Here is a 12875-nt window from a genome sequence, read left to right as displayed (position 1 = left end):
TCTTAAAGGTACAAACTATAAATGTATGCATGGCAGAAGGTTATGAAAAGGTAAGCACAATTTTATTGAACAAAAAATGGAGGGAATCAAAACAAAGTATACTTGATTCTGATTTTCATGTTCAACTAGAAATTATGTTTTAACGGATATACCAGCAGCGGAATTTATCAACGGCGAAAGGATCACAGGCTATCTCATTCATAATTTTAATCCTTGAGATTAAAGAGCAATTAACCTGGTCCATTATTTTTAATAATAATACTGCTAGCTAGTTAGAGTACATTGATATACACAGACATTGATCTTTCCTTAGCAATTAACGCAACAAAAAAAGCCGGCTTTTCATACGGAATCACAGCCAGACGTCAAATGCCATCCTTATACGAAATGCTAACGCTGTTGAAGAGCTTGACTCAAGACTCACAAATGGATGGACAATGCACAATTTTGTATGCACCAGGAAAGGTTCCAAATTTTTCAAGCTTAAACCAATTTAGCAAAGTTTCAGCTCCAGGGTAACCGACAAATCCCCCGGTTGTTACAAACCATATGCCTGATGAAGCATTATAGTTATCAACTTTCCACAACGATTGTTTGTTACAGTACTCACGTCCGGATAGCAACACTGGGAATATCAAGTTGAGATCAGTTGATTCTCGGACAATTGTAGAATTTTCATACGGTGAGAGTGCCAATTTGATTCCTCGTCTCGAATCAGGTCATAATTGAATAAGGTCCAGTGGACAGAATCAGTTTCTGCTTCCTTGAAGGCTGACTTCGCCACCCCCAGCTCCCGGGATGGCTGAGACGAGATAGTACTGACAGTTAGGTTGGACCGTGTTGCCATGGACATCAAAGAGAGGTTCAGGAAATGATGTGGTGCCCAGTACCAACAGATAGTTTGTGGCCAAGGTAAGGATAAGGAAGAAGAATGTTGTTGGTAATGGAGTCTTCATTTTATTACTTTGAAAGCTGTGAACTTGCTTGACGTGCGCTGAATTCGGTAAAGAAGAGTTAGAATTTACAGAGAGCTAGAGAAGCTTAGGTGATAAGGTCTTTGGGTTAGCTGCATGCAAAGCTCATGCATGATTTAGCCCTTTTTTTATTTTTTTGTTGTCCATTTTTTAATATTTATCTCAAACTCATGCATGGTATCGGTTTTTTATTTATTTATTTTGTTTGTTTATTCAAATACATTTTTGGTCTCGAACTTGCAGCATGCATGATTCAACCTTTTGTCCGAAGAAGTTCCGTACACGTACCAAACCTATGTTTCTTTTTTTAAAAACATACACCATAGGAATATGTTTTAGTATTAGATTGTTACCATATTATCCCCATGGTTGAAAACAGGTACTAGTTGGTAAAATGAAAAGACCCGCCCGAAACTCTAAGGATGAGTTTGTCTCATTATCATCTAACTTGACTCATAATAAGCTTATTAATAAGGACTCTGTCAAAAATTTGGCAAAATCTCCCCAATATTTATGAACATTACCAAACTTACAAATCTATAACATAAGCACTATCAAAATACAATCAATTTTTATCAATCAGCCTCCTCAACCATAATACTGTTGGGAAAATATTGTCTTTAAAATCATGTGTTTATTTAATTGTAATAAATAATTTTTCTGATTAATAAAATAAATGAGGTATTTTATTCAAGTATCTTAATTGCATTAATATTTTGAGTAAAGTCCATTTGATCATATTATATGTATTTATGTGATCACCATGTGTATTCCCAGAAGACATAAATACAAGTTATCTTATGATTAAATAAATTAAGTTCGCAGTTGATAAATAAAGTTGGGCACTTTATTTAAGTTTAGACTGTAGTAAATTCATTGAATGATTTGTCTTAATCATATATGAATTTACTAATATAGTTTGACTACATTGAGCTGGATCACATATGAGATTTAATTAACCTTGAAATGACTGTCAGACTTATTAAATCTTATAGGCATTGATTTTACTGTAATCTTAATCTTGAGTTAGTTATGATTTTATGATTGTAATTGTTATACCATTTGAGTTACCAATGGGCACGACACACACTTGTGGTCAAGATTACCCAGTATATTGGTGGGAGCAATTATGAGTATTGGAGTTATAGATTAATAATATATTTGTAAAACACATCTCTTGCTGGGTTTTCGGCACTTGATCATAGAATTCTCTGGCCAGAGTGTGTCAACATATTTAGCATGTTAAAAATGATCATTAGAGAAAACCAGTAAGTATCAAGGAACAAGATGTAATTAAATCGATTGGACAGTTGAGATATCGATTTAATTAACGATGTGGTACAAAGGATTATGCAGTAAAAAAATAAATGTGGCATGAGTCGAATTATTATTCGAATACACCATCCTAGATAGCATACAATTATGGAGGTCAATTCCAATCTTTTAGTGGAGTAGATTTGGAATTAAATAATTGAACTAGTTTAATTACAGGCCTAATTATTGTAGCCACTATTGTATGTACTCATATGATCCTCGGGTTCGCTCATTTAATTGATTGCGCCGCTATTGGATTAATAAGCAAGATAACTAGCTATTCAGGTTAAAAGCCTAAATATATTATTTAGTGGGAGGCTCCATTAATATACTTGAGTGTAAGGGGCCTTGTGTTATTTTACAAAGTGGGCCCCTATAACACAAGAACAAGTAACGTGACTTTTGTTTTAATTATTTTTAATTTAAATCAAATGTGATTTAATAGAATTAAAAAATAAATAAATATGGAGCATAGGGTTTCCACTAAAAAGAGATATAAAAAGACTTATATTCTCTCAAAAGAGATAGAGCAGCCACTTTATACAGATCAGAGAAAAAAAAAAATTTCTCTCTGATTTTGAGAGAAAAATTTTCTCTTGCTAGTTGCTTATAGTGGTGATAACCACACGTCAAGTGCACATCAAACTTAAGTCATAATTTGGAAGATCAATGATGACAGATCGTGATCTAACAGGAGTGGTAGTGACAGATCGTGATCTGCGAGTCTAAATCACTTCAGCGGAAAGAGCAAAGATTGTTCATCTTTTCAAATTTTCAAGGTACGATTTCTAGATTACGTATTCCTATATATTGTATGAGATCGGTCCTAAAATATTTTATAAAAAATTTAAAAAACTGATTTTTCCCCAACAAATACTTAATACCACTCAAACATTTACTGTCTACATACATTAATCATCCATAATAGTCTAATCATAATAAAATTATACAATCGAGAATATCTTATTAATAACACCTACAACTCTTAGCACCATCGTATGGCCATAACTCAAAATAACTATTATTGCTTAGTCGACTGTTGCCTCTACAAATCTCTTATAGGAGGGAAAATATAATAAAATGGGACGAGTACGAAACTCAAGAGTGGGTAATAGTTTTTTTTAAAAATAACTTAATAGTTTTTGAAAAAACTTACTTTAAGATTACATCTTTTCAATATACTTTTTTTGTCAAACTATAATAACACAGGTAAATTAATCAAACTTTAAATTGAACAAAACATAATACTATACGTAGTACTCGTGGAAATTATATCAAAAGTAAAACATAATATAAAATACTTCATTCTGAAAACTATCAGCAAAAGACACACCTAAGGGAATGATCTTATCGTACCCATACCTCATACGGGTGGTGCTACGATGTACTATCTAGGCATGTCATGCCCAGAGATACAATAGGTAGACTAATGAAGTGCTATCTCAAACAACTTGTTCACGGTTATGTTAGCCTAAAGGGCTACACATAATGTAATTTTGATGATAACAAACATGTGTCTTAAGTAAAAATAATAAATATTGTATTTCACATTTACACTAGTTTTTGAAGGATAATATTTATGCAAGTGAATCAAGTGAAATCAAGATTGAAGACACTCAACGGACAACGGCAAAATCAAGAATAAAGCTTAGAGCTCAACGGACGAATTATTGCGAAAAATTCTTGTAAAGCCGGTATGATTTAATTGATGCATGATTTAGCATTTGAGAAGCTCAAGAAATTAATTTAATTAAATACTTTTCATAAACTAAAATATTTTATTTTTATAAAGTAAAGTATTTTATGGATTTAAGTAAATTGGACTTAAATGCTAAGATTTGAAATCTTTGATTTTAATAAGTATCAAATTTCGGAGTTGGATATTTTTTCAAACATTTTAAATATTTTGGGCCATACTATAATTTATGAATATTTTGAACTAAAGTGAAAGATTTTGAGAACTTTGAAAAATATGGGTATTATGTTGAAAAGGACCTTTGTGCGAAACAATAAAATCTTTGGGGTCATATCATAATTTTAAAAAGTTTGGGAAAGACACTATTCTTGAGAAGTTCTGAAATTGGACCTATTTGCAAATTTTTCTGACGTTTTGGGCCATATTATAATTATAGAAAGTTTTGGGCCAAAGTGTAATTTCAATGAACAGTGTTACTGTAGCAAATTCAAAAATAACGGTAATATTACTGTTCCTGAGCGGCTAGCCGGATAAATCAAGCGGCTAACCGCTTGAGCGCTGGAATTTGCCTATAACGGCTAGTTTTTGGGCTTCGACTATAAAAACTCAACTCAAACTTCATTTTAAGTACCAATACATGCAAATATAAGATCATACAACATATATTGAGCTTTCAAAACGCAAATCATTATTGATTGAATCATTGTTGAGCTATTAGTTGCATATCAACTCTTAAAGAGAGTTTTTGTTGTAATTTTCATTCCTTACCAAATTGTGAGTGTTTAAGTGTGGGAAACACTTGGGGTGAAGAGATTGGGGAGATAATCTCTTGGTTATAAAGGTTCATTGACACCTTGGAAGTCAATTGTAAAAACTTGAAGCCTTGGGAGGCTTAGATAGTGAAATCCTCGAGCTCGGTTGGCTTGGAGGCGTGGACGTAGGCGGGGATTGCCGAACCACGTAAAAATCCACGTGTTTGTTTTTCTCTTCCTTTGCTCTTTTTATTTTTACGCTTGCTTGAATTTATTGTTCTCTATTTCATTAAGGCGTTAGATTGATTTATTGTGCGAATCGTATTGCATTATTTTTAAAAACCCAATTCACCCCCCTCTTGGGTTGCGTTACTTGCATTTCATTTGGTATCAGAGCTTGGTTCTCTTGTTAGGACTTAATCGTCTAGAGTAAAAGATCCATGGCAACCCAAAATGATTCAACCTTTAGGGAAGGACAATCCACAACTAGGCCACCGTTCTTTGACGGAAATGACTACCCGTATTGGAAAACTAGGATGAGAATTTATTTACAAGCATTAGATTATGAAATTTGGGAAGTTGTATGTGATGGTCCATTCATGCCTTTGACTAAAAATGAAATTGGGGAAGACATTCCAAAACCTTCACGGGAATGGAATGAATTGGAAAAGAGAAAAGCCTCTCTAAATTCCAAAGCCATGAATGCCTTGTTTTGTGCACTCGATAAGAAAGAGTTTCATAGAGTGTCTAGTTGTGAAAGTGCTAATGAAATTTGGCACAAACTTGAAGTTGTTTATGAAGGCACGAATCAAGTGAAAGAGTCTAAAATTAGTAGGTACACTCGGCAATATGAATTGTTCCAAATGGAACAAAATGAGAGTGTGTATTCTATGTATACTAGATTTACAGATATAGTAAACACTCTAGGAGCCCTAGGAAAGACTTTTTCAAATAGCGAGAAAGTTAAGAAAATCATTAGGTCATTACCTAAGGAATGGAGACCAAAAAGGACTGCCATTGAGGAAGCTAAAGATTTGAATATCTTACCTATTGATGATTTAATTGGTTCTCTTATTTCTTATGAGGAAGATTTGGCAGCTAAAAGAGGAAATGAGGAAAGGAAGAAAAACATTGCTCTCAAAGTCACCAAATATGAGAGTGATGGGGAAAGTGAGCCGGATGATGAGGAGTTGGCTATGCTAGCAAGGAGGTTCAGAAAATTTTTCAAGAAAACTGGTGACCGAAGAAAATTCAGAAATTTCAAAAACCAAAAGGAGAAGAAAGAGGCAATCATATGCTATGAATGCAAGAAGCCCGGCCATATAAGATCGGAATGCCCACTTCTCAACAAACTCAAGAAGAAAGCTATGGTTGCTACTTGGGATGATAGCGATGAAGATTCAAGTGATGAAGATGAGTCGCAAGAAGTTTCAAACCTAGCACTTATGGCACTAGGAGATGATGATGATCTCAATGAGGTAAGTGGTCCAACCTATGATGAATTGTATGATGCTTTTAAAGAAATGCATGATGAGTTGATGAAAATTGGTAAAAAGAAGGCATGCCTTAAAAAGAAATTGCTAGAATCTACAAATGAAAAGGATGCCATGCAAAAATGCAATGAGTCATTGAATGAGAAGATTAAAGGATTAGAATTAGAGAATAAAACCTTGCATAATAGAGTTGCATTATCAAGTGAAAAATCTAGTACTTCACATGAGCATTTAGAGTCACATGTAGATGATTTGAAAAAGGAAAATGAAATGCTCAAGAAAAAGAATATTGAACTTAGTAAAGTTGTTCTAAAATTTACAAATGGGCAAAAGATGTTGGATAATATGCTTAACTCCCAAAAATGTGTTTTTGATAAAGGAGGACTTGGATATAAGCCTAATTTGAAGCAAAAGTATTATAAGAATTATTTTGTTAAAGCTACCTCCACAAATGATCATAAGATTGTTTGTCATTATTGTAATCAAAATGGTCACATGAAATATAGATGTCCCGTAAAAAGGAATGCATATAATGGTGTCAAATGTGTGTGGGTTCCAAAAGGAACCGTTGCTAACGATCAAGGACCCAAAAAGGTTTGGGTACCTAAAACATAAAATTTCCTTTACAGGGCTTGAAGAAAAAGAAGAATAAATGGTACTTGGATAGCGGATGTTCTAGGCATATGACCGGAAACTATGCATGGTTCTCAAGTTTCACCAAAATCGAAAATGGTGGAGATGTATCCTTTGGAGATAACTCAAAAGGAAAAATTCTCGGAATTGGAAATGTTGGTAAAATTTCTTCAACTCTAATTGAAAATGTGTGTTTGGTTGAAAATTTGAAACACAATTTGATTAGCATTAGTCAACTATGTGACAAAGGTTATAAAGTTGTTTTTGATAAATCAAGATGTGTTATTGAGAATGCATGTGATGGAAAAATTTTGTTTATGGGAAATAGATGTGGCAATGTTTACACAATTGATATAGAGTGTGCATCTACTCATGATAAATGTTTTTCGGCATTGCATGATGATGGTTGGTTATGGCATAGAAGACTAGGACATGCTAGCATGGATTTAATTTCAAAAATTTCGAAAAACGATTTAGTTAAAGGTCTTCCAAAAATTAGTTTTCAAAAGGATAGAATTTGTGAAGCATGTCAATTTGGAAAACAAATCAAAATCTCTTTCAAAAACAAGAATCATATTTCTACTTTAAAACCTCTTCAATTACTTCACATAGATTTGTTTGGACCTTCTAGATATGCTAGTTTGAGTGGCAAATTTTATGCATTTGTAATTGTAGATGATTATTCTAGATACACATGGGTATTATTCTTAGCTAATAAGGATGATGCCATTGATGCATTTAGAATTTTCTGTAAAAAGGTTCAAAATGAAAAGGGTTATTCTATTACTTGTATTAGAAGTGATCATGGTGGAGAGTTTGAAAATCATGCATTTGAAAATTTTTGTAATGATTTTGGCATTGAGCATCAATTTTCATCACCTAGGACTCCACAACAAAATGGAGTTGTTGAGAGAAAGAATAGGTCTATTCAAGAAATGGCTAGGACCATGTTAAATGAAAATGCATTACCAAAATATTTTTGGGCCGAAGCCGTCAACACCGCTTGTTATGTTTTAAATCGGGTGTTGATTAGACCTCATCTCAATAAAACTCCCTATGAGCTTTGGAAAGATAGAAAACCCAACATTGGTTATTTCAAAGTTTTTGGATGCAAATGTTTTGTTTTAAACACAAAAGATAATCTTGGTAAATTTGATCCAAAATCTAATGTTGGCATCTTTCTCGGGTATTCAAACTCAAGCAAAGCTTATAGAGTTTATAATAAAAGAACTTTAGTTGTGGAAGAATCCATGCATGTTACGATTGATGAATCTAACCCCTCCTCTGCGGAGAAAGGAGTTGTTAATGATGATGCAGATGGAGAGTTACAAGAAGAATCATCAAAAGAAAATCAAGGGGATAGACAAGAAGAACAAACAAATATGGAGCTGGAGCAACAAGAAGGTAGTTCTCAAACACTCCCCAAGGAGTGGAGGTATGTTTCCTCTCATCCTAAAGATTTAATTTTAGGTGATCCTTCAAGAGGTATCACAACTAGATCATCACTTAGAAACACATGTGAGCATGCTGCATTTATTTCTCAAATTGAACCAAAATCTTTTGCGGATGCGGAAAATGATGAGTTTTGGATTATGGCAATGCAAGAGGAGTTAAATCAATTTGAGAGAAATAAAGTATGGGAATTGGTTCCTAAACCGGAACATCAATCCATTATAGGCACTAAATGGGTATTTAGAAATAAAATGGATGAATCCGGTGTGGTTGTAAGAAATAAAGCTAGATTAGTGGCTCAAGGATACAACCAAGAAGAAGGAATTGATTTCGATGAAACTTTTGCACCTGTAGCTAGATTAGAATCCATTAGGATGTTGTTAGCATTTGCATGTCATAAAGATTTTATTTTATTTCAAATGGATGTCAAGAGTGCTTTCCTAAATGGTTATATTATGGAGGAAGTTTATGTGAAACAACCTCCTGGTTTTGAAAATGAGAAATTTCCAAATCATGTGTATAAGTTAGCAAAAGCATTGTATGGATTAAAACAAGCACCTAGAGCATGGTATGATAGGCTTAAAAATTTCTTGTTGGATAACGGTTTTTTGATGGGAAGAGCGGATACTACTCTCTTTATTAAAAATAAAAATCAAGATATACTTGTTGTTCAAATTTATGTTGATGATATTATTTTTGGTTCTACTAATGAATCTTTGTGCAAAGAATTTTCCTCTTGTATGAGTAAGGAATTTGAGATGAGCATGATGGGAGAATTGAAGTATTTTCTTGGACTTCAAATCAAACAAAACAATGAGGGGATTTTCATCAACCAAGCGAAGTACGTCAAAGACTTGCTCAAGAGATTTGGTATTGATGAATCAAATACCAAGAATACTCCAATGAGTACAACAATCAAGCTTGATAAAGATGAGAAAGGTAAAGAGGTTGATATTAAAAAATATCGAGGTATGATCGGATCCTTACTTTACTTAACCGCAAGTAGACCCGATATCATGTTTAGTGTATGTTTGTGTGCAAGATTTCAATCTTGTCCCAAGGAATCTCATTTGCTTGCTGTTAAAAGAATTTTTCGTTATTTAAGTGGAACCATAGATATTGGCCTTTGGTATCCTAGAGGAACTCATATAGATTTAACTTGTTTTTCGGATGCCGATTTTGCTGGTCACAAGGTCGATAGAAAGAGTACTAGTGGAACTTGTCATTTTCTAGGTCATTCACTTGTTTCATGGTTTAGTAAGAAACAAAATTCCGTGGCACTCTCAACTACTGAGGCGGAATATATTGCCGCAGGAAGTTGTTGTGCACAAGCACTTTGGATGAAACAAACACTTAGAGACTATGGTATTATTCTTGAAAAAATTCCTATCAAGTGTGATAATACTAGCGCCATAAATCTTTCAAAGAATCCCATTCAACATTCTAGGACCAAGCATATAGAGATTAGACATCATTTCTTGAGAGATCATGTTCAAAAAGGTGATATTGCATTAGAATTTATCTCTACGGAAAAACAACTTGCCGATATTTTTACAAAACCCCTTTGCGAAGAACAATTTTCAAAAATTCGGCATGAACTTGGGATGATGAAATTTTCACATTAACATCTCTATTTATGTTATTGAATCTATTAAAATTGTTTGGAAAGAAAATGAGTCGTTGAAAATCTCGAGTCTGCGCATGCTGTAATGAATTGGTCATAACGTTTTCTAGAGAATTCCAAATCCAGCACTGTAAAATTTATTGGAAAGCTAATTTAATTATCTTTCCAACGGTATATAGCTTGCATGTTAATTCTCGCTCAATCAATACAGTTTTTATTTCGAAGTTGACATTTCTGCATTTTCTTAAGTTTTGAATGCTTATATGCTTCATGATTGTATGCTTGTTGGATGGATTATTTGTTTGAGTTAATTATCTTTTGGATGTTTAAAATCATGAATCATGCATTAGATTGGCTCTTGAGATGTTTCGGGATCACAAAATGGTCACGAAATTGATTAAAATTGGCCGGAAATTAACTAAGGTGCAGCTGGACAGCAACCAGGCGGCTAGCCGCTTGGTCCAAGCGGCTAACCGCTTGGAAATGTCCCCCAACCCGAGAGCAAGCGGCTAGCCGCTTGCCCCCAAGCGGCTAGCCGCTTGGTCACGGGTTTGGATGATTTTGTTTTGCTTCTTCTTCCTCTTTCGTGAGTTTTCTGCACATGCTTTCTCTCTCACTCAAAACCGTGAGCAACCCATCCATTTTCACCTCCATTTTCTTTTTTTTTTCATCCATTTTCATGCCCAAATCAACCATTCAAACTAATACCCATGCATTTCATCTTCATTAAACACTTCTCCATCATGATTTCTTCACTTGTTCTTCATCATTCCATCCTCATTCCATTCCCGCATGAATAGTGCTCTCCATTTTCTTTCTCAAATTTCTTCATCTTTCACTCCTTTTCTTGTTAAAATCAATCATCCAACTCATTATTCATCCATTACTCCTTCAATTTTCACTCTCAAAACTTGATTTCATCATCTCTCCACATAAAACCCAAAATCAAAAATTCTCACTCTACCAGTTTCTCTCTCTTCATTTTTCAAGCATCCTTTAGCTCTTTTTTAATCATAAACTAGCGTCATTCATCTCTAGGATTGATTCTCTTGCCTCAAACAAATCCGTTTTACTTAAACTTTGTTAAAACCCGAAATTGCTTTTTTAAGCTCTTTTTTCTTCCAACAATGGCGGGTGATGACAAATCCAAGGGGAAACACGTGGCCAAGAAGCGTAAGGATGATCATGGAGATTATTCGGACTTTATGTTGATTCATTTTCCTCGACTCCAACTTCGGAAAAATTTTCTCGACCATTTCAAACCAAGGACGGTAATTACTCCTCATTTTGTCAATCTCAATAATATGAAGAATTTAGAAATTTGTGATAATTCTCTTAAAGATTTACTTATTGCTATGGGATGGAAGAATGTGTTGGTCGTTAATGATCCTTACTATGAAAATTTAGTCAAGGTTTTCTATTCGAATATGGATACGGATGTGTCAAATAGAATTGTTACTAATGTTGGGAGAATTCACATTGAATTTGATGTTGCTTTGCTAAATTCTATCCTTGGCACTCCAAATGAGGGATTGGAAATATATAGTGCTAGAGCCAAAATCAAACAACCTTGGTTTTCTCTTGAAAATGCCGTTCGAAAAATTTGTCGACGGCGTGATTTGTCCACTGCATTTTGTAACTCACCTTTAAAATCTCAAGCCTTACCTCTTCAAACTCGAATCCTTCATTATGTTCTCCATCATGTGATTACTCCTAGGGGGGGTCATGCAGATGAAGTTAGTCGTTTAGATGTAGCCATTTTGGACTGCATTCTAGAGGAGAGGGTGCTAAATATTGGATATATTATTCTTAATCATATGCTTAGTACTCCCAATTTAGCCAAAAGATCCCTTCCATATGCTAGTATTATTACTCGAATTCTAGAGTATTTCCATGTCCCTATAACCGAGTCAATCTCCTTGAATTCGAGGGAATTAGGCGATGATTCAATCGCTAATCTGGGTTTTTATTGGAGGGATGATAGCTGGCATAAAGATCAAAGAACCAAAAAGGTTACGGAACTTGCTCCTTCAGATCATCGTTTCTTTAACGATGTCCGTCCCCCACACTTGCTTCGTGATCTTAGTGCTCCATATCTCTCACATCCTCCACCTTCCGAGGGTCCTTCCCACTCTACTTCAGCTGACTCTGAGGATCCGTTGCAGCAGCTGTTAACTAAAGTGGATTCACTTTCTGAGCGGCAAGACAGACTCCAGTCTATGCTTGAAGCTTTTCAACTTCAGTCCATTTCCGAGCGAGAGCGTCTCTTTGCTCAACAGCAGCAGCTTCTTGATGGCCAGCAGCAACTTTTTGCAGCCCTTGGATTTCCACCCCCATCCTCTTCCTCACATCCACCATCTCCTTAGTACTTTATTTTATTTTGTTATTTGTCACTCTGCACTACATTTATTCATGCATTGTTGTTTTTTCATTTGCGGATTATATCTTGTTATTTGATCTTCGGAAATGTTATATTTGGATGATGTTTTATGCTTAATTCTTATGTGTTGCTTGATGACTTGGTGGAGTTGTTGGTTTGTTTCTTAAGCTTATATGGAAGTGTTTTTAATTACATTGTGTATTTGAAGATTTGTTCATTTTTAAGGGGAGACTCTGCCGAAATTTTTGCTCGCACACAATTGGTAATATCTTTCTTGAATCATTTTTTATGATCTTTTTTTTCAATTGCATGTTTCTATTTTTTTTAAGAAGGTAATAAACATGATGGTTTTTTTTTTCTAATGATATTTTGGTTAAATATTTTCGGTCTTAGCATGAATTACTAGTAATTTTGATGATGAAGGGGGAGAAGTCATGTATTTTGAATATGAAGACATGTAATACATATTTTTTGTATTTCAAGCATTTATGCATGTTTTTGAAATATTAAGGGGGAGCTTTCAAATTATATAAATCAAATATTCAGGGGGAGTTTTT

The 12875-nt window shown here is 34.3% G+C and overlaps 1 pseudogene; it reads right to left on the bottom strand.

Moving 5' to 3' along the window:
• Nucleotides 1-272: 272 nt before the first annotated feature.
• Nucleotides 273-956, bottom strand: LOC127900667 (21 kDa seed protein-like; annotated as a pseudogene).
• Between the last annotated feature and the right edge of the window lie 11919 nt (nucleotides 957-12875).

Source organism: Citrus sinensis, chromosome 3 (assembly GCF_022201045.2).
Source record: "Citrus sinensis cultivar Valencia sweet orange chromosome 3, DVS_A1.0, whole genome shotgun sequence".
Lineage (NCBI taxonomy): Eukaryota > Viridiplantae > Streptophyta > Magnoliopsida > Sapindales > Rutaceae > Citrus > Citrus sinensis.
The sequence above is the reverse complement of the archived record's forward strand: the minus strand, read 5'-3'. Positions and strand labels throughout refer to the sequence as shown.